The sequence below is a fragment of the Cyanistes caeruleus genome, chromosome 8, assembly GCF_971803275.1.
Source record: "Cyanistes caeruleus chromosome 8, bCyaCae1.hap1.1, whole genome shotgun sequence".
Classification (NCBI taxonomy): Eukaryota; Metazoa; Chordata; class Aves; order Passeriformes; family Paridae; genus Cyanistes; species Cyanistes caeruleus.
Window position 1 is genome coordinate 13,164,528 of NC_141708.1, and position 27,475 is coordinate 13,192,002.

Genomic DNA, 27,475 nt, shown 5'->3' on the forward strand with positions numbered 1-27,475 from the left:
TCAAAACTGGTGGAACTCCCCCTTTTCCCATCAATCTTTCCTGTAAAGAAATAAAAATGAAAGAAAAAAAGACCAAAAAAGTGAAAAAGGAATCTCAGTATGGAATAAGAATATATGTTACATTGAAACCAGAAAAACAGTTGCCTGGTCTTTCTTGTCCCTCGAAAAATTGCTTCTGGAGGAGTTTTCTCTTAAAATACTTCTCTTGGATTCATTTTAAAAATTGGTTTAGTGGCAGAAGGTGTTTTTGATATCTGCATATGTGCTTCCAGTTATTAATATGATGATTTGTACCTAGACAATAAAAGTTGTCTGAAATATGATGGAATTAAATCAATAAGTAATGACATGAAACAATGACACATAATGTTATGTTTTGTAGACTGACATCACCTCAGCTGTATCCTGGGGCCATCCATATCACATTGAAGGCTGATTTAATTTTTTGTATTATATTTATTTGGGAGCAGGAATAAAATTGCATTAAGATGCCTTGAAAGTCATTTCCCCCTTCCTTCGCTCTCAAAATAAACCAAATCCCAAATATGAAATGGGAGTCAGGGAGAACTGTTTTACTACTGTTTGCCTGTATCTAGGAAATACAGAGCAAGGTAGAGCGACTTTGGTCTGGAGGGAAAAGCCTGTGAGATGCCTGAAGCTGAGGGCTCAGGGGACTACACTGTCTTTGTGCTCATCTCTCTCACCCACAACACTGCCAGGGACCGAGAGCTATCATTCATTTGGGTTGGATGTGCTGAGCTTTTGAAGGCAAGGTCTGGAGCGGGGGAAAACACTGTCTTTGCATGAGCAGCTGGAGTATTAAACATCTGTGTGGAGCTGGAGGAGACGAGACCCTATGGAATGGGCTGTGGTTGTCTGGGTTTGGTCCCAGCTCAGCAAGATATGAGGGCAGGAGGGAACCAGAGGTCTGGGCCCCATTTAGCCAATTAGTTGAGCGCATGAGTCATCCAAACAAGGATCAGTTGATTTTTCTCTGCTGAGGGATGGCCCAGGAAAAGGCTGAAGGGTCTTTGCTGGAGCCTTCAACCTTGAGCAGAGCCTGCAGTTGTGCTTGGCATGGGCCAGCCCATTTGATCCCTGCAGTACAGGCACCCCCCACTTTCTACATGAGTCCCACATGCAGTTTTCCTTGGGCTGCATTACCCTGTCTATGGGGCATTTGTTACATATTTTAAGTTATTTCTGCTGCAGCAGCAGCATCAGTGAGAATCACCTGTATGTGGCATTTGCTGGAGAAAGACTGAGGCGAATGAACGTGTCCTCTAATGTGGTTTGTATAACTGATAATGAAAGGAGGCACTGACCCCACAAACACCCATATGCAAGATCATTTTCATTATCACACTGAGACTGATGATTGGTGTTTTTCAGTGTGCTCCTGATTAACCAAAACACTAAAAAAGAAGCCTAAGGCTGGGGCTGCTGCCTCAGCACGGCAGCAGCAGGAGCCCATCCCCGCCGAGGCAGCCCCTCCTCGCCGCCAAGGCCAGCTCGCAGACACTCGGAGCTGGATGGGGTAAAATCCCAAACCAATTTACTGACAAAACTGAAAATGGCTTTGCTGAAAACTGTTTGGGTTACACTAAAAAGCCATTCCTCTCTAGGGTTCTGGGACAGCTGGAACTTTTTGAATTAACCTTTATTTTTCCTTGCCAGAAGCAGACTGGCTGAGTGACACTGATTTCTTTGTGCAGTGGTCAGCTTTGATGGCCACTTGTTTAAAAACGTTTGTGAAATAACATTTGGAATTATTAAATTATCCTGGCTGAAAATTCTCTAAATGAGAAGGTCTTAAATTTGAGGAAAAAAGGTAGTTTTTTAAACAAATATTAAGGGGAAAAAACCCCACACAAAGCTATAGATTATTAGAACAAACTTTTGTTGGAGTCAAACCAGATTTTTTTTTTCAGATCTTTCATCTCTGCAGCTAACTGTGATTTTGATATTCCTTAAATTATTGTCATTGTCTCTGTTACAGTAGGAAATTTATTTGACGGGTCAGCACTTATCCAAGATTAGGACAGAGGTTTTTTCCCCCACTCCTTTCCATTAATCAACAACTCTTTGCTACTGATAGTTTTAAATTAATTCTATACATTCATTCAAGTCACACCTAAAACTATATTAAAATTGCTTAGGGTTTTTTTTTCTGGCTGCATCAGAATAATCTTGATTTTTCTGAATGTAGAAAACAATTTTGGCTTCCTTCTATTTTTGTTTGGGTTTTCCTTTTTGTTGTTGTTGTTGCAGGTAAGCACAGGGCTGGCCTGAGCAGCTTTCAGCTCTGTAAGTCCAGGTCACGCACCAGCCTCCAGCCAAACCTCTGTGTGCTGAAGGTGTGCAATCCTGTGTTGCAGAGAGCTGGAATCCCCTGCCCTGCGCTTCCCTGGGGCTGGAAGTTCAGTACTTACCCTCAGCTCAGCCATTCTCTGCCCTTCTGCTTTCGAGACAAAAATAAAATGAGCAGAAATGAGGAGCCCATGCTCTGGTTTTTGAGCAGGAAGGAGCGAAGCCTGAGAAAACTCGTTCTCTTGTTGCCTGTAAAGAATGTGAACCCGCTGGTCTGAGTGCTGCGGTTAATTGTCTGTCTTTCCTAGACTGCAACTGTCTAAAAATAACAAAGCAGTGATTAAAAAATATCAATCAATATATACTTTTTTTAACTACAGTTAGAAGTGGTACTAACATGGGGATAGATGAAAACATGGAGAAAATCTTTGTTTCCCAGGGTCTTCCCTGTCTCAGCCAGAGGAAATTTTTGGGAAGTCATTATCTTTAGCAATTTTTACCTGCTGTTGTGAGGTTTTAGGCACATGTCACAGCTCACCAGACTCTTCCTAGTTATTCATCTAGAATGTGTCTAGTTTGCTGTGCCAGTGTTGAATGTGGGTTTGATTGAGCCTGGGTTATCAGGTGTGTTTGAGATAAATGTGCTGAAAGGCAGGGCTTGATCCCAGATCTCCCCATGTGAGAAAGGGGAAGAAAGAGGTACAGGTGGAGATGGGGCTTGCTTGGGGTCATGGTGAGGAAGTGATCACAAGTACACTGAGTTCTGGCCAGACCTCTGTGTGCTTTCCCTCTCCCAGCTGATCAGGCTGTTTTCACAGGAGAGCCTGGGGAAGAAGTGGGGGTGTCCCCCGAGGTCAGGCTGGGAGAGGAGAGGGTAAAGGCCAGCAGGTCCTGGGGAGCATCCCACAAGGGTGCCCTTTTGAGAACTGCAGAGAAAAGGCACCAAGTCTGTAGACCAGTGGGGTTTGAGGGTGAGCAGTGGCCCCAGTGGGAGCCTGGCTTGGGCAGAAGAGGACTGTTCTCAAGCAGGGTCTGTACCCAGCTTGCCTGGCCCTGCACCAGTGGCTTGCACTGGAAGGTGTTGCAGGGTCTGGAGATGTCACACCATGGGACTGCTGCTGAAATGTCAGTCCTATGGCATCCCATGGTGACACAGTTGTGGAGCATGGTGGTAACCGCTGGGCTGTACTCAGACCACTTCCTTCCTTCCAGGATTAAGCTCCAGAAAGTTTTATATGTGTTTACAGCACTGTTGGGCTGTGCTCCACTGTCTTTGGAGGGACATCTGCAACCACAGAGGGATGTGTCCCACACACCTTGCCCACTGAGGTAGCCACTTGCAGGGGAAAGTGAGGGAGCTGTGGCAGGGGCATTTCCCACTCACCCCCATTCACACAGAAATGCTTGAAAAGGTCCAGCTTTCACTTTGGGATGGAGTGAAAACAAATGTTGTAACCTTATCTGTTGTTATGACAGGTCTGAAACCTGCCTTTGCTGTGGCTCATACCACCCCATCCAGAGGCAGGAGGTGGGATGCAGAGCAGAATATTCTCTCTGTGGAGCAAGGCACCAGACTTCTGTTGGTGTACACACCACTCTTCCCATGCACTCTCCCTCCAGATTTGGTCCTTTGAAGATCTGAGGATCTCAAAGCAGAGCCATCTCACACACCAGAGGCAGAAGCCAGACTTTTGGCAGTCAGGTGAGGGAATGCAGGTGCCCTGCTGGGACCCCAGGATGTAGATGTGTGTGCCAGTCCCTGAGGAAACACCATAGCCCTGGCAGGGAAGGCACAGAGACAGGCAGAGACACACCTGTGATGTTACCCAGAGGAAAGGATTTCCTAAGGGACCTTGTGGCCACAGACACTGCTGAAAGAAGTGAGGAGCGAGGAATTGTTGCTAAACATCTCCTGCGTCTCAGGAGTCAATTTATCTCCCTTCCCTGCCAACAAGTTGGATTGCAGGAGGGAACTCCAGCCTCATTCCCCTTCCTGGACAAAACCCCAGCTGTTGGTGATGGCTTGGCCCAAACTGGCTGTGGTGGGATAGAAGGAGTGGAGACTCCCTCACACAAGAGATGGGGTAGGGGGGACAGGGTGAGTATTGCTTGGCACTTCTAGAGATATTGCCTTGTGTGGAACCCACCCCATGGCCCTTTTTTCCTTCCTTGTGTCCTGTCCCTCCCTTCAGTCTCAGGAATCTCCCTCAATTTGCCATTATTTTTAGGTCCTGGATGGGAGCCAGAGAACCTCAAACCTCTCTGCAGCAGACGGAGAGGAACATTTGGCTGTCTGGTTTCCCCCATAGGATGGGGTCTAGGGCAAGATAACCCTTACCACAAGTGTTCTGACATACATAGGGGCCAAAGCTATGGGTGTTTCTCCCAAAATTTGTGGCACTGCCCCTTCACAGGTGACCCCGGTGAACGGTGACCCGCAGAGCTGGCCAGAACAGCAGGACGTGAAACACTCAGGCCAGGGGTCAGCACCGGAGGGGACTTAGACAAGCAGGAGTGGGTTGGACACCCTGTCCCTCTCCTCGGCCCTGTACCGCGCGGAGGGAAGCTGCCGGGGACATCGCTGCCCGCCCCGGGAGCGATCGGCGGGCACCGAGCTCCATCTAGGGGTCAGGGAGCGCCTGGCGAGCGCTCGGCTCGTCCCTGCCGGCAGCGGCCGCACGCCCGTGCCCCGCCCGAGGCGCTGCGAGCGGCTGAGCACGGACAGCCAAGCGCCAGGCAAACCAGAGAATGGCTCAGACTGGGAGCACTGGGTGCTCAGGATGAAAGGTAGCCAAGCCCAGCCCCGAGAGCGTCCTTGGAGACACAGCCTGCCTCTGAAGGGGACATAGAGCCAGAATAATTTAGGCTGGAAAAGACCTCACGCATCATGGAGTCCAACCGCTAACCTAACAGTGCCAGGTCCTCCACTAAACCGTGTCCTGGAGCACCACAGCCACACTCTTTTTTTCTTGAAAAAAGCCAGCTCTGAGAAATCCAAGGCATGGACTCCCCTCTATTTAGTATTCCCCACTGGGATTAGGAAGCGAGACTTTCCATAGGATATCCCATATGCTGATGTTTCATGTGCTGGGTAAATTGCAGGATGTTTGGGTGCGCTGGGCAGTGCCAGGATGGGGTGTGTGATGTGTGCAGGGCTGCTGCTGGGGGCTGCAGACAGAGAATAGGCAGCTGAGGACCTCGACCCTCTGAGAAAGGGGTCTGGCTCCATCCCTCTCCTGGCTACACACCCCTACCTCCTGGCTCATGGAGTGCAGTAAATACTGACAACAAGCAGCTGACATTTTTAAGCAGAGGGATGAGCTTTGATCAAAACAGGTGGCTCCAACAGCTCTCTAGGACAGCCAAGAGGCTGCTTGCATTCATCAAAAGAAAAAATATAAATCCATGAAACACTCAAGCAGATATATAAGAAAGCAATGATTTTTGTCTTTGTGACAAAGTCAATAAAGCTCAAGGAAACCACCTGTATTTTATTATCACATATTAATATGTTTAATGCTATTAAAACAAGAGTCTGGGGTGAGCTGCAGGAAATCAAAGCACTTAATGGTGCAGACACAAACCTTCTCTCCTCCCTCCCCAAAGGTGATTTGAACCAGTTTAAGTAAATGCATTTGTCTCTTAAAATAATTATGTGATTTAGAGACACTTTTTCCTGGCTTGCATCAAATGAGTTTAATGGGGTCTGCCTGTGTGTCTGTGTGTGTCAGTTTAACAAGTTATTGCTTTTTAAAGCTGCATTTATAGCGCAGTATTCACCAGAAAAGTAATTCTCTATGAGAAGGGATTATTTGTGTTTCACCATCACTTGGCATTTATTCCACAGAGCATTTACTTCTGAAATGGTGCCCAGAGGGCAGAGGCCAAAATGATCTAAAAAGATGTGTTGAAATTTGGGATAAACATTCTCTGGATGGTCTACCAGCTGTGAACTTTCTCTTCTTTGCCAAGAGTGTTTGTCCTCTCTGGTCCAGTCTTGGCCACTCTCTTGGCCCTCCTCAAGGTCAGGCTGACTTCTGTCCTCCCTGCCTGTGCTCTTTTCATGGCCCTGTCCCAAACAGGATTTCCCTGGGGCAGAGGAGAGCTGACAGCAGGCCCTGCCAGACTGGGATGGGGATCTGAAGGTGGGCTTCACACTGGCCAGCACTTAAGTGGCAGATGTCCCGGATGGGTCCTTACAGGTGACCCTTCTCTCTTTGTCCAACAGAGACCTGCCAATGCTGGGGATAAAAAGGCTGTTTTGGAGTCTAGGTGAGCATGCAGGGAGCCAGACTCCTTTTCCAACCCCTACCCCAGCCATGGCTGGGCCAGACATTTGGGGTGATGCTGAGACTGCTCACTGATGTACAAAGTAGAAAACTGTGAAGAGTCAGAAACAGCTTGAGTTTGGTAGGAAAGAGGGAAGGTGAAGAGGGAAGGCACAGCCAGCCTGCTGTAGTGCCTTGTTTCCTGCAGTAAGGAGAAAGCATTAACACTGTGGGACAAAGCCCTGATGAACCCTGCTTGGCACGGTTGTCAGTTCTGGTGAGGTTGCTGGGGTGCAGAGCACTGAGCCATGCTCCTTGGGGAAGACACTTGTTGAGTGAGCTGCCTCATTTATTTCTTGTCCTGGAGGCACTGGGAATCTCCTAAGCAACTAAGCTGTGGCACTGAAGCAGCTAATTTCTCCTCACAGGTGTATTTGGCTGCTTCAGGTAAGGGTAAAATGAAGTCTCACAGGAATTATCAGTGCAGTTGGAGGACGAAGGGGGGCAGCGGCAGCTCAGCAGCAGCCAGCCTTATTTCTTGGTGAAAAATACCACCAGTACAGATGGGAGGTGCAAGAGAGAGGCCTCAGCAGTTAAAGAATCAGGCTGTTCATGACACAGAACAGACTAAAGAGATGGCCTTTATCAGGGGAGATCAGCCCCTCTAGCTGATACAAGGGAAGAGATGGGCAGTACCAAGTGGGGAGCCAGGAGGATGGGTGAGAAGGTGCTGTCTGCAGGATGCCTTTGTCTAACCACGTCCTGCAACAGGCCATGAAATCATGGAGCTGAGCTGGCTCCAACAGCAGCAGCAGAACAACCTCCTCCACAGGATGCTGGTGCAAAGGCCAGTGGCTCTCTGGTCCTCTGCAGCTCATGGGAGACCCCTCGTGTGCCTGCCCAGGAAACATCACCCCTGCAGTAGGATTGAGTCACTCCATCAAAGCAGACAGCAACACTGCAAGGAAATGTTCAGGGCTACAATCAAGAAAGTGTGGGTTCTTAATCTATGCTAGGGCACTGGCTTTGGCGTGCAGGTCTCATCTTCCAGAACTACATGGCTTGGAGCCAGGCTTTGCTAGGTCTGTCCAGATGGGAAAGTCATCCAGAAACAGAGGAAGGAATATGGAATGCTCCAGTGACTCATGTGATTGAGAGATGAATATGTTTTGTAGCCACAACAGATAATTCTAACTACTCATCTGACCTACTGTATCTCCCAGGAACATTTTTGACCCTTAGTTTGTGCTTCAGGCTCCTTGACTTGTAGCAAATCTCCTAGAGGGATATCAATATTTGGCTACAGGGGCCCTGTATAGATAACCTAAACATAAATCCCAGCCCTACAAGGCTTCTATCATTTTAGAAGTGGCAACTTTAACCTCAAAATTGCTTTGTGTCAAATCCTGAATTCATTGAGCCTTTTGTGTCTTTTCAAGGTTAAAGCAACAGCTTTCCATAGAAGTAGGAGGAAGTTTCCATGGAAATTTCTGGAGGAAGGAATCAGATCAATTCTCATAGCTGTGATTGCAAACATCTGCAGTATGTCCTAATATAAAGCCACCAAGAAGGGTTATTGCCTTCTGTTGACCTTTCATCTCTTTACAAAATCAGAGCCAGTCACTCCAGCCCCTTGTAAATGGTCTCTCCTGCTCCTGGCCTGTTGCTTGCTCAGCCAGCACTCTGACAGGACCATGACTTTGCCCTTAGGTGGTTACAAGGGAGCTGAACATGGGGGTTTCCCAGGGGAGGACATGACCTAGCTCCTTTGCATTAGTCTATTGCTGCAGTTATTCATTGACACTGGACTAGCAAACTGAATTTTTGGGAATCATGGGTAGTCCAGGTCTGCAACAGTACAGTAACAGAAATGTAAGTATAATGGGCCCATTAAAGCATTTGCACTGGAATGGGCACCCTGAGACACATCGGCACAGACTGGTTGTTGTAGGAAAGTGTGTTAGCAGACTGGGTGCATCTATCCTTTTCCCTCTCTTGTAATCCCATTCCTAAGGTGGTTTTTCACTTACCTATTTCACAATTAAAACTTAATTCCTCAGTCTTCCCATCTAGGGACACAGAGCTCGGTCACCCTAGCACTCCCTGTCACCTGCAGTGGGGCAGTGTGGGGCTGAGGGATGGGCCCTTCCCATGGAAGCTCTGACACCAAGGTGAAAATTATTAATTTTGCTGGTTTACGGTGGGTTTTCTGAACCTGTCAGCCTGGTGTAGAGAACCCACCCGCATGGCCAACCTGGCATGGACACAAGCACCAGAACATCTTGAAGCATCACAGCAAATGGGACATGGTATGAAAGCTGGCCTCAATTTTTTTCTGGAGTTGGGTATCTGGCCACGTCTACATCCCATTAAGGAGCTTGTTCTGAGGTCCTGGTGGTATCTGCCTGAATAAGTGGCTGCACAGATCTAAGCCCTCTTTGCCCATCTCCAGGCCAGAGGGAGGGAATGCTGTGGGATATACAGGTGAGGAAGCAACACTTGGACTGCAGCAATCCCAAATCAGTTAAGCAATACCCAGATTTACAGCAGAAAAAAAGTCTTTGTCCCCACATTACATGGTGGCCTGAAAGCTACTTGTCATGAGGATTTCCCAGGACAGTTCTGCTGCAGCTTTCCAGAGAACTGAGTGATAAGAGTCTGGTGGTAACAGCCAAGGTTCTCCCCATACTCCAACCTGAGGAATGCCCCAGCAGGGGGGAGGGTCTGACCCTGTCATTGCAGCACCAGCCTTGTCCCCTGCTCCTTCCTTGCTCTGCTGTAACATATCCTTTCAGTAAAGCGGAGAGTTATCTTAATTTTGCAGACAGCAGCACTCAGGGATAAGGTAACTAATTTGGGAAATTGTCCTGGCTGTCAATTCCCTGAGTGATTGGTGGGAGAGGCTTTGAAGCCTCACGCATGCTCCCTGCCATTCACTTGGACTCGAATTACCCTTTTATTTTACCTCCTCCTTGTTCTCATTGCCACACCACTCAAACTAAAATTATTCGCCTACAACCACAAACGCGGGGATATATCACCGGGAGTGCTGTAGGGCTGTCGCCATATATAATTCTCTGAGCTCAATATTTACAGAGCTACACAGGGCACAAATCATACCCAGAAAGCCCATCGAGCTGGAGAGCTAGGTATAAACTCCAGAAATATCGCAAGCCATCGCTCACAGGAGACTGCCCGGCAGACCCGCTGGCTGTACATCAAGCTGTAATGCCATCTGAGTCCGCGCTTGGTGCTGCAGTGGATCAGAGGTCACTTCCAAGATTTTCTTCCATAAATCCTGGGTGCTGGCTCTCAGCAAGGTTAGGGGCTGGGAGAACTCTGCTCTGAGTGCTCCCTTCTTCTGCTTGCTGCCACTGACACTGAGCTGTCCCAGCACTCTGTGCAGGCATTTATCTCTGGGGCCTTGTCCTCCCTTCTGCCCCTCTGCTACACAGCCAGAGATGAGAGGGAGGAGGGGTGGGATGGATCCTACAGCTTCACTGGACAAGCTATGGGAGATGACAGTTCCTCTGAAAGGTTCTTTTGGTGGGCTTTGGGGGAGTTTGAGGCCCTCTTCTTCTCACCCCTCAGGATCACACTCTCCTCATGCCCCAGTCCTGTGCAGGGCTGTGAATTTTCTCCAAATGCCCAGGTGGTTACAGGCACACAGCAGCCTGCCTGCCCACATAGCAGAGCCATAGTCATCAGCCCTAGGATAGTTCAGATCCCTCTGTCACTGCCTTCTCTCCTCTTTTCTCCCTTTTCAAAGTTTCTCCCAGGTGGAGCTGATGCCTCACTGGAGATGAGGGAGTGGTCCCTAACCAGGGCAGCTCCCAATGTATTTTGGGGCTTTTGCAGTGCATTTAAGCCAGTCCAAAGAGCAGGTGAAATGACTACTCTGCAGATGCAAACTAATCCTTCCCCAGCTCTTCCCACCTTGGCAGCTTCCACCCTCATGTGCTGGTGATCCAAAGGGTACTACAGCAGGTGGAGAAGATCCAGATGAGACCCGATGCACTGAGCAGGTGAAGCCTCTCTGAAACAGGGCAGCAGTGACATGGTGCTTTCTGGACAAAGAACTGCTGGGGTTTTGCCTGAGAAATCACCAGCCAGACAATTAATTTTATTTCTAAGCTGCATATGATGGACTTGAGCTAACCAGTCTCTGGTTCTTCCCTCTCCCCCAGCAGCATGGCAGACAGACTCTGACATTTAAGCAAAATAAAATCCAACCCTAAGCATTAAGTAAAACTCCCAGCGTGATGGGTTTGTGGCTTGCAGCAACATCTCAGCAGGGGCGTGTTAAAGCTGGTCTCCAGCAAGTGGAAGAATGAAGCTTTGCAAAACCCTGACGAGGCAAAGCTCCTAAAATAACAATTGAATTAAACTTAATTCATTTTCACTTAATATCCTTATAGTGCCTTTAGCAAATGAGGCTGTTATTATTTTGAGGATGAAAATGGGGAGGTGCAGTCTGGATGGAACTCACATCTCCTTACTGAAAGAAAGAAAACTTTGGTGGAAATAAAAAAATAACACGGGAAGAAATGCAGAAAGTTCTAATTCTCCATTTTGGATGAAACACCCCCAAACACATCCAGTCTCATGTTCTTCAAGATATGCCCCAGACTCAAAAGTGTGCAAACCCACTTTGCCAGATGCTGGAGGTTTGCTGGCTTTGCTGGGGTTACATACCTGGTCACATCCAGTGTCTGTGGGTGGTTGGCCAGGTCCGTATTTCCCTCCTCTTCTCTTGCAGCTTTTGAGCTTTTATGCAATATTTGAACCCCAAATGCTCCTTACTTGCCCTGCCCCTCACTAGCCTAATCTGCCGTGTTTAAAGCACTGTTCTCCCTTTGGTTTCCATGATATGTCAGCATGAACCTTTCCCTGGGGAAGGCTGAGCTAACCTGGTGACTCTGACCCTGACTCAGTGGGGCAAGCAAGCACAAGCCCAGGCTGGCCCTGTTCCATAGCAACCCTGGACACTCCCTATTCAGGACAATGTTTGTCCACATGCCTTATTTCCAGCCATGTCTCCTGTTTGCTTGTGCCCACCCTTATTTCTACTGGCAGCAGGATTTGACAAGCCCCTCACCACCAAGGTTGTCTTTCTCTGTTGGGGTTGCAGAACAGCATCTCAGAAAGGACATCATGCAGCTCTTCCCCTCAGACATCCTAGCAAAGAGGGAATATCTCATGATCCAACACTTCAGAGAGGGATGGTCAACTGAAGCAAGGAGCAAATGAACTCAAGGAGCCATCCCAACCTTGCCCCACAAAACTCCTTGCTCTCAAACCTCAGGCTCTGCTAACCAGAGGGAGCAAAGGCTGCTCTGAAATGGCCATACAGGCACTGAACTACACTTCCCAGTAGGCCACAGAGCAAGGGCCCTCCTGGTATGGAAAAGCCTCCATTTGACTTGCTCATGCTCCCTAGGGTTGGGGACAACTGGGGGATCTTAGGATTTCAAGGCTAGACAGCCATTATTCATTGCTGTGTAAGCAGCAGCAACAGCAGGCATTACAGCAAAATTAATTTCCACTTTGAATGCAGCTCTCCTGTGTCACTACTGCCTTTACAGTCTTCTTGCCAGAGCTCAAGAAAATAGCCCAGACAGGCTTTGCAAGGTCGCCTCGCCCTCTGTCTTGCTCAGAGGCAGGCTCCGCCCCAACTAATCCTCTTCTGACAGACCTTTTTGTCTCATTTATTCACAGAAATATTTCTCCACCTGCCTTGGTTAGGGCAGCAGTTTATCAGCTCTAAGAAAAAGGAGAATAAACTTTCTTATTGAGACACAGCTTTTCAAAACTCTGCTCTTCCCATCAATTTGAACGTGATAATTTTAGGCTTACACTAAGCAAATGCAATGAGAAGGTCCCTGGGACAGTGAGCACCCATGCCTCATGGCTGCATCCCCTCTGCTGCCAACAGATGCTGCTGCTGCTCTCTCTTGCTGCCAGGCAAGGACAAGCAATATTCAGAGTCTGTGTCTGCAGCAGGGACAAGATAACTTCACTGGGACATTTTCCAGTAATCTGAAAAGTTAGCACATACCCATCATCTATTTCTCTGCACCTTCCTGCTGCTAGCAAGCCACACCTCTTGAGCCTGATAGATTTTCAGAGCTATTCCAACAAAATCTAGCTTTACTTTCAAAAGCAAGGACTAATGAGAAAACAATTAGCAGTCATGGTGGAGTACTGCATCAAAATCAGATCATCAAGGTTTTGTTTTTTTAGAGCATTGCATATGAAGAAGAATATGAGATGAACTCCACCATCTCTGGGACTGGTATGAACTATTTGCCTTCTGTATCACTGGCTAAGAAATAGATTTTTTTTGAGCACTGTTCCTTTGAAGGGAGATTCCTGCCTTGGTTAACAGTTAAGGCCTGGAAAAAAATTAAGATCTAGGTAGGCATTTGCCAGAGCTTGTGAATGAACTCCTGTGCCCAGCATGTGCCAGACCCACACCCATTAGGAAACTGCAAGGGAAGCCCCCGGTCCTGTCCTGGCAGTGTGAGCTGTGAGGGGCACAGAGTCACATTGCATGCTGACCAAGCATGACCATTGGACTTCTGACCAAGTCCTGGGGACTCTCAGGGCCAGCCAAAGATACTGAGAGGGCCTCACAAGCATCCTCTGCCAGAACACGGAGCATCTTTCAGGAAGAATTGCCGAGCTCTTGTGCCTTGCTTTGGGGATGCCAGCTAAGAGAGGAGCAAGGCTCAGCCTGTGCATGCAGGCTCCAGCCATGTTTGCAGGTAATGGAATGCCTGTCCTGTTTCCCCCCTAAAAATTTCCTGCCCAAACCCGTTCTTTCCAGTCATGTCTCTGGAAATCTCATCCTCCCAGCTGTAAAGGGGAGCCTAGAGAAGGTACCAAAATCAAGGCTGCAACACAGCTGAAACAGTGTAGTAGGGCTGGGAAGTTTCCCACTGAGTCCTTACCTCTCCTTCAATTTTCTTACCATCAAACCCATTGCAAGAGGGTTTTGAGGGGGAGACTTGTCACCACTCCCAAGTGAGGTGCTTCAGAGCCCAGCTCTGAATGTCTCACCCAAGCATCAGTTAAATGAAATAGGAGGTCCTGGTGGCAGAACCAAGATATCAGTTGATTATTATTTCTTCTCACTTTGGGGTGATCTTTTCTGTGTCTTTACATCTTGCAGTGCTAATTCATCTTTTGCTTTCCCTTGAAGTACTCGTATGTCAAATAGGGCAGATTGCCTCTCCCCTTGATCATGGTTTCTGTACCCTGGGCTGGACAGGGCACAAAGAATAAGGGTAGAAGTTGTTTTGCTATCTTGCCCATGGGTATTGTGGCTGATTCCTCCTACAGGGCAAAAAAAAAGAGAAAAGGGAGAGAAATTTAAGCCATTAATATCAAACAGTTAAGGGCTGTGGTTGAATTAGGTGAAAAATAAATGGGACTAATTGGGAAAAACATTAACAGACCATAAAATAATAGCTTTTTAAGAAACAAGAAATAGAAGCTAATTACAGACTGTGTGACATTGGCTTTATGTTGGTACCTGTACTGATGGACTTGGAAGTTGCTTGACTGCTCCAGTTCATTCTGGTGTGCAGGAAAGCACTGATGGATGAGGGGGATGCAGGAGTAGCAGCCAAGGATTTTTTTGCTTCATCATTCAATCATCACATAATTCATGTTGGAAGTGACCTCAGGAAATCTCTGATCAAGCTCTCTCTCTGAGGACCAGAGCTCAGTGCTTCTAGGGCAGGTTTTTCAGTTCAGTAAACCTCTGAATGTTGACACGGTTAGTGACTTCAAAGTTGGATCTGTGCTCCAGTATTTGACTATTAATCATGTGGAAAGTTTCTTTCTCTTATAAGTAATCACAGTTTCCTTTGATGCAACTTGTCTGTCACTCCTTGTGTCTCTTGGCCTTTCATCTTTCCCAATACCCCAAGAAGAGTCTGGCTCCATCTTCTCTCCACCAAGCATCCCTGGTGTGGGTAAGGGTGTCTTTGCAAAAGATGTGCAAGCACAGGACACGGGGGGGAGCTGTCAGCATGAGCATAAATGAACGTGACTTGTGATACTCCCCACTCTCCGGGAATAAATACACAAACAAAAAAACCCAGCAAAAACAAACAAACAACCTGCTGTGAAACATTGTATTTTCCTTCAAATTATTATTAATTTTCTGAAAATACTCATGGGAAGTATAAGGGTTGTAATACTCATTTGTGTGCTCTAGAGGCAGGGCTAGAGTGGAGTGTGATTGCTGCCCATGAAACTGAGAGCAGAAAATAACCTGGGGAGTGTCCACCTGTACATATGTAGGACTTCACACTGTCGGCTCTGCCAGCGTCAGAGCAGGGCACAGAGGATCCCATGAGCAGTGAAGGGGGGACACTCTCTCAAGCAGCTGGGACAGGACATATGCAAGGGAGGGCTCATTTCAGGCGTGAAGTCCTGTTAAGTTGACAGGCAGTGACCTAGGGACTCTGCAACCCTCTCGGTTCTGGGGGTGAAGCAGGGAGGCAGGAGAGTTTCTGCTAGAGGTGACCTTGGCTATAAAGGAGCTGTATGCACACAGCAGGGAGTTCTCCAAAGATCAGTTCTTGATGATGGCAGGATTTGAAACATCCAAGGACTGAATTTCTTTGTCATGTCCCTAGTCACATTTTGGCTGAAATTCAATGAGACACTTCGATTTTGGAGGACAGGGGCTTGGAGGCAGGCACAAGATGGACTAGGAAGAGCTTCTAGCTTTTGTGTCACCCCACTGCTTCTGAGATGCTTCAGATCACCTCTAACCCTGTGCCAGGTTTTCACCTTCCATCCTCTCCCCGAGACTTGTGTCCATTGGTGTCACTTTGTTTTAAGTGGCAATCCTCTCCAGAATGGCTGTGAACCAGGGGACGGGTTTCACTCTTCAGACTGCATTATCGTGGTAGCATCAGGTCCTGATATGGGGGTTCAATATGCTTCTTCACACGGTGACGTTAGTAATGTCACAAACCCTGGAAAGTATGATTTGATTTCTCTGTGGGATATGAAGTGGCTGCTCACCTCACAGAAAAAGGAATGCCACGGACGCGGGTTTGCTCACGAAACCCTCTTTTCACCTTTTAACTTTCAGAAGGGCTTTTTCCCCTTGCGAAAACCTCTAGGCAGGAGGCGGCCCGGCCCGCTCGGTCCCACACGGGGGTGCCAGCCGTGCTTGGGGCCTGCTGGCGGTGCGGCCTGCAGAGGTCCCCCTCGCCTAAGCTTTGAGCGCCGGGCGGGAAAGCGGCTGCGGCGGGAAACGGGTCCCCCTCACGGCCCCGGCCCGGCTCCCTCCTCCGCCGTCCGGGCCGAAGCGGCCTTGGGTGTGTCCTAAGGGTATGGTGAACCGAGCTTGGAGAAGCGGTGGCCTCGAAGTGGGACCCCGGGAAGGCAGGACAATTAACGGCCCGGGCTAATATGCTGTAATTGCAGGCAGCCGGAATTGGCGGTCCTGAGACTCCCCCTGCCCTGCCGAGGGGGCATCTGGTACAGGGCAGAGACATTTTGGACCTTGCCGTCAGCAGAGGCCTACAGGCCTGGCATCACTGAGGAGAGAGGCAATGGGACAGGGCAGCCCATCCCTCCTTTCCAGCTACCACTGGATCTGGTTTTTGCTCCAGTCTCTATGATGGATTTGGAACTCGCCAGCTTGTGCCCATGTCAGTACTGTGGCGGCTCCATCTTTGGCAGTGCATGGGATTCTGGAAAGCAATGAGTGGCCCCAACTGCGTGAAAAGGTAATAATTACTGGACGCACACCAGAGGAAACAAAAGAGGGGTGTTCCCTCCTGTGCCCAGCGGCAGCTAGAAGCAGGGGTACTGCCACCAGCTGGAAGGGACCCCCACACCTGGCCAAGGCTGTACCCCTGCAGGGTACCTGCTGCATCCCTTGGCCTTGCTGTAAAGCCAGACCAGGCAAGGCAGGGGTGTACAGGGTGCCCTGGGTCCCCACCACAGCTTTTCTGGTCCTGGTCACAAGCCTCCTCTCATCCTCAGTGCATGGGCCATGGTTAAGCCTGCCGTGGCTACACTCCAGAGCACTTGGGTTTGATGCTGAGGTTTAGGAATGGGCACAGTGCTGCTCATTCATCTCATCCACTGCTTTAAAATAATAATAGTAATAGTAATAGTAATAGTAATAGTAATAGTAATAGTAATAGTAAGGCTAATAGTAAGGCTAATAGTAATGCTAATAGTAATAGTAGTAATAGATGAGATGATCCATTCACCCACATGGCAGTACCTGAAATTTTTACTTTTTACATGAGCTGCCAACAACCATAAACTCCTGTGAGGCCAGCATTTATAGATAACTGGCCTCTCCATGGCTGGCAAGACTTGAGCTCACAGTCACATCACTTTTCCACCAAACACCATGTTCCTATTCCCAAAGAAAGGATCCTTTTTTTTTTCTTCTTTTTTCTTTTTCTTTTTTTTTTTTTTTTCTTTAAGCAAAAGGAGAATAGCAGCCAGCTACTAGTGTAAAGAGCAGAAAACTGTGAAATGGTCCTCTGAGGGAGCTGGCACAAGCTCCAGTTTTCTGTGTTGACATGTTCTGTGGTCTCCTGTTCTCACTGCTCTGATCTCTGATCAAGGTGTGAGTCCCGTCCAAGGGAAAAGTTATTTCCATAATAAATGGACTGGGGGGAGCTGACAGGAATATTGGCTTTGTCAGGAAAGGACAGATCAGAAGTGATATATTGGAATAATTTCAGCATCTTGGAGAACTCCAGTTTGGCTGTAATATTAATGCTTTTGAAGATAAGGAACATTTGTGCAATAAACTTGTGGTAGTTCCGTGTGGCCTTGGCATTGCTTTGGGCTATGAAACCATCACGGACCCTCTGCTCTGAGTGCCTTGAACTCCCTGAATGTCCATGCTTGACAGAACGTATTTGCAGCAGCGGGTTAGTGGGTGTGCGAGAACAGAGGAGCGGGACTGCTGTTAGTGAGGCCGTGCCCGCTGGGGGTGGCGTGGAGGGGGCAGCCGGGTCCTTGGCAGGGGATGCGTTTGCAGATCGTGGCACAATTCAGAGCACTTCTAATCCTGGGGGTTACGGCCCCGGTGAAGAGATCCCTCCCCTTTGCCGTGTGCCGCTCCGTGCGCTCCCCTTGCAGGCCAGGCACTGGAGATCAGTGGGGACTCCCCGGCAGCCGGGGCAAGTGTGAGCCCTGGGGGCACAGCAGGAGCGGGGCAGCCACCCTGCCACCCTCTCCTGTGCCAGAGGAGGGGGCACAGGCATTCCCCTGCTTTGCGGGCTGCTGGGACCGGCTGCACTCTCTCACCACGAGGTTTGCTCTGGGTTCGGGGAAAGGGGGAGGCGGAGGTGCCGTGGAGGAGTAGCCAATCTCCCCAGCAGTCGGGACAACTCAGAGCGTGGGGGGCTTTGCTGCGGCCTCGGAGGCTATTGCATCCCTCTGAGGGACCCCCACTAAGTCGGGCGAAGTCGCCCCACCATTCATTGGCCCGCTGAACCTGGGGAGGACCTGGGGGCTTTAGGGGCTCCCCCAGACGCTGGACTGCTCAAGTGTGCTTGCTCACTTCCTTGGTGTGACCACTCGGTTGCCCCTGCACCATTCGTGTTTCTGCCGATGGAGCCATCCCGGCGGGGGGACGGAGGCAGTGGGGGAGCACTGTCTTGCTCGGGAAATGGGAGACAGGGGTTGGGAAGGAGGGAGAAAGGCTTTTGCCAGAGGAAATCGATATCCCGTGAAAAGTAATTATTGAAGCATAAATTTATCATAAGGGTGATCACCAATAAAACATCTCTTGGCGACGTTTTAATTTAAAATCAAATTCGAAAAGGCCCCCCTCCCCCTTCAAAAAAAAAATCCTTAACAAGCAGAAAAATAACTGCAGCCCTTGGAACACTTCATTATACGTTCAAAGAGAGCTCCATCATCTTCGCACCGACGCCGGGCTCTGCTCTTCTGATGGATCCAATGCAGCTGATTTATGGAAATGACTTGCAAATCCATAAATGTAGTTTGCAGTGACAGCCGTGCATATCACTAGTAATTCCTTTAAACTATGCAAAGAAAAATGATTCATATCTGGTTGGACCCTGGCTTTTCCAAGGGTCGCCACTCCTGAGTCTTGATGTGTTTGTCTGTATTGGTTTCCCTCTCTATTTTTTTAACTCCGTGATGGATGAGGTTGAGATTTTAACACTGAAACCCGGGACCCCGAGACGGCCAGCGAGGGAAGAGTTAAGCCTGTGGGAAGGCGGTTTTGCCCTCCTTCCCCGCGGACACGCGTGGGTCAGACGTGACACACGTTGCCGCACTCGGTGTCGTGTCCCCCCGGCTTTTCTCTGCAACCCCCCGGGTTTCAGCCCCGGGTTCCGAAAGCTTAATCGTGTTAATTAATTAGTCCTCCATGTGTGGTTGCTGGGTGACTCCGGGGCGGATGCAGAGAGGTCGGGGAGGTGCAGCCCGGAGGGATGCGTGCCCATGCCTCAAAAAGGGGCGCCTTTCCCCGCCTGCAAAAGGGGGCGTGACGGGGGCAGCCGGGCCGGGCGATGCTGCTGCAGCCCCGCTCTGGGGACGCCCCCGAGTGCCCCCTCCCTGGGGCCCCCGGTTCTTTCCTTGCAAACCCCAGCACACAGGACCGGGCCCGCACACGTCGGGCAAAGATGGAGCAAAATTAGCGGTTCTCGGAATTTCTTCATTGTTTTTTGCAGTTTCTCCAGGAATCACCATACCTCCTTCCCCATTTATATCCCCAAAGATCATCCTCCAGCAGTATCTCTGATAACGCATTTATTAGGCTTCATGATGCAATAACCACAAGCAGCCAGAAAATGTAGCATATTTCCACATTATCATCCAATTTCCCTTCCCGGGTATTTAGTTCAACTCTTTAACACCAGCCACATAATTAGAATTTGGATTTCCATTAATTTTCCTTGGGCCTGCAACCATTTTAAGATCACAGTGGTAATTAACGTGATACATCACTAATTTCACCAAGCACAATCTAAGTAGGCGCTTCCTCTCTTTCTCGGGGGCAAGGCTGGGGGGGAAGGTAAGGGGAGACGTCGGGGGTCGAGGCGGCCCGAGGCCCCTGCCAGGGTGATTCTGTCCCCGCCCTGCCCCCGCCGAGGAGCGGAGAGTGTCGTGTCGCAGCCCGGCCCCGCCGCATCCTCCGCTTTCGCTACGGAAAAATACACTTTTCTTTCCAGTAAATTTAACAATTAAAAATATTTATCGGTAGCAGATTTACGTTGTTGTGTCTCCAGTCTTGGGGCATATTGGTAGACTATTAAGACTAATTAGCATCCTTTCTGCATGCAGATTTACTAAGCTGATTGCGGTATAACTCATCCCTAAAAGCCCCTATCCCTTCACATTTGCAGAATGTAGCTGAAGGCAAGGCCCTTTCGTCTCTCTCCGAGCTTGCAAGCAGCTCACGTTAGCCGGGCCTTTTGCTAAGTAAACTTTAAAAATGTGAAGCAATAACAATTTGAGTTAGAAGCTTGCAAAGTACTAAAATGGAAATATTACCTCGGGAGCTTCCACAGGAAGGATCTGGGAGGAAACAAGAAGCTTAAATGTATAGAAGCACGCAGCAGATACAGGCTGTATATTCTCAGCATTAAACCCAGGGCTGTTATTTTCTTAAATATATTTGGAAATAAACAAAAGGATTTCGTACGTGCCTGGGTGGCTGCGTGTTCCCGAAGGCAAACAGCACCGAGGAGAGGAGAGAGAGAGAGGGAGGGAAAGAGAGAAAAAACGAAGAGTTACAGAAAGTTTGAAAGATGCAGTTGCAGGGAACAGTTGCTCGTTTTTCCCTTCCCTCTCTGCATTTTGGGTCTGTTTTAAAGGCGCGGAATCAGCAGAGTGCTCTGCTGCGCAGCCCCTCTAATACAACGGGAGGGGAGATTCGTAGCATCCTTAGTACCTTACTTTGCATTTAAAATGTTTAAAGCAGAAGGCTCTGTGAGGCTCTTTCAAGGTGTGGAAAGTATCGGCTTTTATGCTTTTAAAAAGCATACACTGCTGGTTTATTATTAACACACTGGGAAGTACATAAGCCCTACAACTTTATTCTCTTTGATGAGCCTGGAAGAGCACGTTGGCCCTGAAGGCTTTTGTTCATTAAAGATGTAGGCTGTAGGAATATTGTCTCATTAATTATCTGTTTTTAATTACACTGTTACCCTTTGAATCCATATATTTGTGGGGGGGTGGAAAAGTTGCTCTAGCCAGACCCTCGCAATCCGCAGCGAGGGCGTGTCGAGGTTTAAGGCTTAAGAAGCAGCAAAGACTCGGTCAGGGAGTGCGGGAGTTGCAGGGATGTTCCTGCTGGAAGGATGGACGGATGGACGGATGGACGCAGGGGTGGGGAGGAAGCGGAGGTGGGAAAAAGCGGTGTCTCCGCGCGTGTAGAGCTGCGTGCACATCAGGAAATATTTATTTCCCCGTGTCCATCTGCACCCGCCTCTCGGCTGCCGGCCGTCTTCCGAGCTGGGCCGGTACCGGGTGGGATTCACCGTGGGGAAACCGGAGAGCTGGGTCGGGCAGGCTCAGGGCGCGTCCCCCTCTGTGAGATGTAACCCTCCGGACACCTCCCCAGTTCCCACATCATTATCTTTCCTCAGCGTATAGCGAGCCGGAGCCTCTCCAATTAATTTTATTTTCCTGTTAATTTGCTCGCCATTTAGGAAGAGCAGCTCTATGGCCCGCTCCCTTACACCGAGCAAGAAATACAGCATTTCTCACCCCGTCGAGGCTGGGCGACGGCAGCAGTGGATGCTCCTCCCGGACTGGGCATCACCCGAAGGGGCTGAGGGCGTTGGTGCCATCTTAACGGCCGGGGCGCTTTGTCATTAATTACCCGGCGCTAAATTGTGCCGTTTTCCCTTTAAATCCCAGACATGTTGACAGGACACATTAAAGTGCAGCCTTCTCAGGCTGAGAACATCATAAAAACCGGACAGGCAATTTCTGTTTTCACCAAATAGCCAGGGTAGCGCGTTCTGCATCTTTGATTTTAATGCACTAACTGGCAGCTAAGCAGTGAGGGGAGCACAGAGGTGGGGAGAGAGGGGACTCGAGATGGAAAACCTGGGGAGGAAGCAGAGGTTAGCGATATATATTTATTTTTTTTCCCCTCTCTCCTGCAAGCCCTGCCCTGGCTCGGCCCCCTCCCATCTCCAAATCCATCGCACCAACTGAATTATCAACTAGAATTTGATTAATATGCAAATCTGAGGCAAACAGCTCCATATAATTCTTTCAGTGGAGAGTAATTAATCAACAGTTAAAGCAAATTAATACATATATCAATTTTGTCAGGAACATGCTTAGTTCAATAGCCCGTAAAATTGAAGTTTGAAGTATTAAGGGGCTCTACAGAAACGTTATGACTAAAACTTTCAAATTGATCCTATTTAGTAATCAATCAGGCTCTCCCCTCGGGTTAATCTGTCTAATTTTTCATCTCAAATCATACACTTTAGTGACATGCCATCTAGCAAACAGTCGATAAAAAGTTAACAAAAATGATAACGACTTCAGCACACGGTGGTTCCTGCGTGTGAGCCGGTGGACGCGGGTGGGTGTGCGGCCCCACGGCGGCCCCGCCACCCAGCCTGCCGCCGGTGCCATCGCGGCAAAACCACCTTTTGCCGAGCAGCTCATTAAATATGCAATTATTTTCTCTCCTCTCTCCATTTGTGTCTCCCTCCCTCAGCCAAAGTGGGGTTATTGAATACAGGCTGGGCACACACCCGCTCCGAGCCGTGTGGGGATGCCGCTCCGCCCCGGGCAACGGGAGCTAAGCCCCCGCTCCGGGTGCCACCGGGCAGCGCTCGGACTCTTCCTCCGAGAAACAGGCGTTGGGAATAAAAATTCAAAGTGCGGTGAAGACGTTCAGTGTGCAGCCGTGGGGGTGGGGGTGTGGACACAGCCTCACACGTGTTACCACTACGGGCTCTACACGTGTTTACACCCCCTCGCACTCCCTGGCCCGGCTCCGGCTGCGCGTTTCAGTGCGTTCGGCGAGCAGAGCCGCGGAGGGGGCGCGGCGCGATGGCCAAGGGGCTCTGAGGACCGGAGCGCTGCCGGCAGAGGACTCCTGGCAGCGGAAAGCCGCCGGCCATCCCTCTCTCCCCCGCATCCATTGCCCTTATTATCATCTCTGTTATGATGTCAAGCGACCGGTTCTGGGAGGGCCCGCTCGGCTCGGCGCTGGCGGCCGCCCCCTCGAGGGCTCCGCTCCGAAGGCCACTTGCCTTCAGTGGGACGGGTGATAAAGTCACTGGGAGTGCCGATGACGTCATACCTTCTGCTGCCCCCTCCGCGTATGACCTGTACAGCAGGACTGCGCGCAATTCCCCTGGGGGCCTGAGGCCCTTCCTCCAGCACTGGAGATGTTCCCCTAGAGACACCAGGCCTGGGTTGGGGACAGGTGGAGGAAAACCCACCCCTGGGGCAGTCTCAGCCCCGCCAGACAGTCTGAGGGAACACTTCGCGCTTTGTCCCCCACACGCCCTGGGCTCACCTGGACGGGGAGGCGAAGGGCCAGGCCCCTCAGTGCGCACGTCCAAAGTACCTCCCGTCGTTGCAGAAGAGACACCCAGACCCCACGAACACCCCAGGGGTGCCAGCCCAGCCAGTCGGGGCGGATGGACCCTCCAGGTCCCGAGGGACAGCGGGGAGCCTGGCAGGGGGTGGGAGCAGGAGTGGTCCGGCGGGACTTCCCCTCTTTGGCCGGAGGAGAGATAGGAGTTTAAGAAGGCTGAAAGGTGTCCGCGGCCGAGCGGAGAGGAGGAGGATGCTCACGGGCGTGGAGCTGAATGCGGCGGGCGCGGCCCCACCGATATCACGACGCCGGGAGCTTTCCGTTTCCAAGAGGCACCGGCCCTGCACGGGCCGCCCGGGCTGCCCCAGGATGCCCCAGGATGCCCCAGGATGCCCCTGGGTGTCCCAGGGTTCCGGTCTCCTCGCTCGGGCACCGGAGGGGATCCAGCGTCCCCAGCGCCCCCCAGAGCGCCGCAGAGCAGAGAGAGCAAATATGGGCCTTGTCCCGGGGCCGAAAGCCGCGGGGGGATGGTGTAGGGAGTGGGTGTGGGCATGGCAGGCAGACAAAATGCTGATGTCCCACCGGACCCGCTGCCGAAGGTACGGGGACAGTGGGAGGCCAAGAGCTGCTGGGACGCGCGGCGCTGCCCGACAGCCTTTCTGCGTCTTTCTGTCGCGATACAAGGGAGCGGTCGCGATACAGCCGTGAATGTTTAATGTTTACTGCGGGGGGCGGGTGGGAAAGACGGTGTGACATGCGGAGGAAACGAGGAGAGCCCTGTGTCACCTCTGTCCCTCAGCCCGGCGGTCCCTGGTGTGCCCCGGGCTGGGGGCGGGCGGGCAGCGGCCCTGTACAGGGGCCTTTCCGGGGAGCGGAGGAGAGAGGCTGCGATTCCTGCCCCAACCCCAGAATCGGGAAGAAAAAGCCTTTCCTTTCAGCAGAGACTCATGCATCAAACTTCAATTTTCCGGACGATTGAATTAGTGATTTTTTTTCTCCTGAACTAAAATACACTTAAGTCTTTGGGATTAATTACCACGTTCTGGTCCCTCAGACTGTAGTATTAGTTATCGTTGCCATATTCGACATCAGCTCTGACACCTCATAAAATAAGGAACTGAATTTCACTGACTCAACCTGCTTCAACCCTGTTGGATAATTCAGAAGGGGGCTTTATTCTCCGTCTGGGAGCCCTGTGTGAAGTGAACAAGATCAAATATGGATCTTCTTCACCCCCCTCAGGAAAAAAAAAAAAAAAAAAAAAAAAAAAGCAAGCTTAACTCCCCCCCCGCAAACACTAAACAGTGGCTTTTCCAAGCAGACAACACCCCCCACCGCCTCCTCCCCTCCCGCTCCCTTCACACCTCCAAACGAAATCTAAGGCAGTGTCAAGTTTGGGGATGAAGAATGGGTATGGCAGGGGCGGGAGGATGGGCGGGAGGGAGCGGGGGGACACGCAGGAGGGCATGTCCGGCTCCTGCTTTTGAGAACCGGGGTTTCTGCCGGGGAGGGAACAGCGATGGTCGAGGTGCGGGCTGGACCGACACCCTCGGGAGCCGCCGTGTCCGCGTTGCCCCTGCCCGCACCTGCCGGCTCTCGGTGCCCGCGCCCGCCCCGACCGGGGGACACGGGGCAGCGCAGCCCCCGACGGGGCGGGTGATGAGGGACCTTCGGGCCTCCAGCTCGCTTCCGCAAGGCGCTTCCATGTTTCCGCGCACCCTTTTGCCAATTGCTCGTTTTCACCTCTTATTTTTCCTATCGCGAATCACATGGGAAAGGCCTCTCTCTCCCCCTGCCCCATGCCCACCATTTCACAGGGTGAACCTCGGTGAGCCGGTGCCCAGGGCACGGAGCACCGGGCGGGGGGTGAGAAGCTCCGAAACGCTGCGGGTTTGCCCGGGGTGGGAAACGGGAGGGACTCTGCCCCCGGCTTGTGAATCCGTGCAGGAAGTACGGGGGGCAGGTTGAAGGCCAGACAAGGAGACCGCTGCCCCAGGTGTCCCCGGCCAGGAAGTTCCAGCTGGGGGTCTCGGCCCAGCTCCCTCCTTCTCCGGGACAGCGCTGGACAGGGAGAAGCGCGGCCGGCGGCCCCTGGGTCGTCAAGGCAGATCCGGAGAGCCCTAATTTGGGGTAAATCTGGGGCGGGCACAAGGGGTTCCATGCCGCGTCCTTGGCAGCAGCCTTCCTAATGGGCCGGGAAGGGCTGCGGCTAGGTCAGCCCAGAGGGCACGATTCAGCGCTGTCACCGCGTCCCTATTGCTGCTGCGGGGGGGAAAAAAAACCCCAAACCAACCGACAAATAAACAACAGTCCCACACCCACCCATCCCCTCCGAAAAAAAAATAAATAAAGACAAACCAGAAAAAAACGTACAAACCAACAAAACCCAAACAAACCACTGGAAAAAAAAAAAAAAAGTATTGTGTCTAAAATTCGAAGGAGATGAAACCCCGAGCAATAGATCTACTCAGGTAGGTGATCCCAGGGAACGGCGCATTTCAAATTGGACGACGGGCACAAACGAAGGGCACAAGCCAGAGCATCATTTTTAAACTAAAAAAAAAAAAATAAAAAAATCTTTTGTTCACCAAAACGCAGGTTAAACAGCCAAAATCCCAGTTATTTGGAAATGGAGGAGGGGGGGCTAGCCAAATTAACAGGCTACAAACCTTCAGGAGGAGCCTTTATTTACTAACCCGCCCCAGCCACGTGTGGTAAACTTCTGCGGGTGCAAGGCGGCCCGACATCTCTTTTTTTTGCACTCGGAAGTCAATAGATCAGAAACTCAAATTAACTCCCAGCCTATTTTCCATACACCCAGACACTTTTTTTTCTTTTCTTTTTTTTTTTTTTTTTTTATTTCTTGGTTATAGTGAATTGTACTGTTTGCAGCCTCATTAAATCCATTCCAAGACAAAAGAATAAAAGACTGGGGGGAGGGAGGGGACAGGAGAGGAGGGGGAACAGGAGAGGGAATGGGGGAAAAAAAAACAGATAAAGAAAACAAATAAAGCCCTTTAACTAGATCTTCACATAAATGTCACAGTTTCTCAGCATTTACGATTTCCCTGTTTAGCATAAAAACACTTAAGGACAAGATTGAAGGCTTTCCGAGAGATCTGGACAGAAGTCAAAGCTATCATTCGGAGGTAAAAAAAAAAAAAAAAAAAAAAAAAAAGAAAAAGAAAAAGGAAAAATGAGAAAAGAGGGGATGGCGGAGTGGGGGCGGGAGGTGGCGGAAAACAAGTGCTCTTCCAAATAATACTAAAGGAAAGTGAATTTCATTGTAATTCATAGGCTTGTTCCAAATACCAAGAGAGAAAGAAAAAAGAATAGAAGCGCACAGATGCCCCGACGAAGGGAGAACAGCTCTGCTCCCATTGTTGTGGAGTTAAACAGTGGAAGGGAGGGTTAACCTAATCCATCAAATTGTCTGGAAATTGTGAAGAAAATTCAAAAACCATATGGTCTCCAAGCGCTCGCCTTCTCTCTGCTGTGGAGGGGCACGCTTGTTTCAGCATGGCGAACCGCAGGAGGCTGTATATGCTCCATTGTCGCTTGTCACTTCAGAGAAGAGGGCTCATTTGTCCCCAGTTTTCATGCTTTACGCTAAAAATTACAACCCCATCCATTCTCAAAGAGGAGAAAGATTTATTTAGCCTCGGAGAAACTGGACCAAAAAAAAAAAAAAAAATCCAACCCACAAACCAACCCCGTCTTATGTGGACACTTCTCTGCCGACTCCACCACTGTACACCAGATTTGCCTTTCTCACATAAATTTTGCAAAGAATAGGGAGAAACACACGTTGCTCGACTCCAAAGGCAAGTCACGCTGCCAAGAGAAAACACATTCACCAGAGCTTTAATTTTGGCTGGAAAAAATAAAGAAAAAACGATCGGGAAAAAAAACCAAACTAATAGGAGGGAGGAAATTAAAAGAAAAAAGAATTAAAGGGAGGAAAAGAAACATTTTCCATCCCCATGTCCTCGTAGCAGCTTTTGCCCAGGAGGGGAGGCTTGGCCCGCCGGGCGGAGGGAAGCTCCCCCCGCAGCACACCCCGCTCCTTTTGTCCAAATCGCTGATAACTCCTTGCTCCCGCTCGCATTTCTTTTCTCTTTCTATTATTATTTTTTTTTTTTTCTCTGCCCCTCTTTTACCCCTGCAATTTCAGGCTGGAAGTGCCCTGCTGACAGCGGGAGGATCCCGGGGTCCCAGTGGTCCCGCTCTCCCCTTCGCTCTCCCGCCGCCGCCTCGCATCCCCCGCTCCCGGGAAGCGCTGCCCGCACCTCCGGCCTTATCGATGCTCCGCGCTTTTCCTTTGCTAAACTCTGCCTGGCGTTAG

The 27,475-nt window shown here is 50.1% G+C and overlaps 2 long non-coding RNA genes across 2 annotated transcripts; one reads left to right on the forward strand and one right to left on the reverse strand.

Moving 5' to 3' along the window:
* Positions 1-1,897: 1,897 nt before the first annotated feature.
* Positions 1,898-16,018, reverse strand: LOC111931256 (uncharacterized). Its single transcript, XR_002865491.2, has 2 exons — positions 14,116-16,018; positions 1,898-13,916 (listed from the first exon to the last, which is right to left on the reverse strand). It is a non-coding gene; the product is annotated as an uncharacterized LOC111931256 (long non-coding RNA).
* A 262-nt stretch (positions 16,019-16,280) lies between these two features.
* On the forward strand, positions 16,281-27,459 carry LOC147651870 (uncharacterized). Its single transcript, XR_015290319.1, has 3 exons — positions 16,281-16,336; positions 26,207-26,279; positions 27,305-27,459. It is a non-coding gene; the product is annotated as an uncharacterized LOC147651870 (long non-coding RNA).
* Positions 27,460-27,475: the final 16 nt, after the last annotated feature.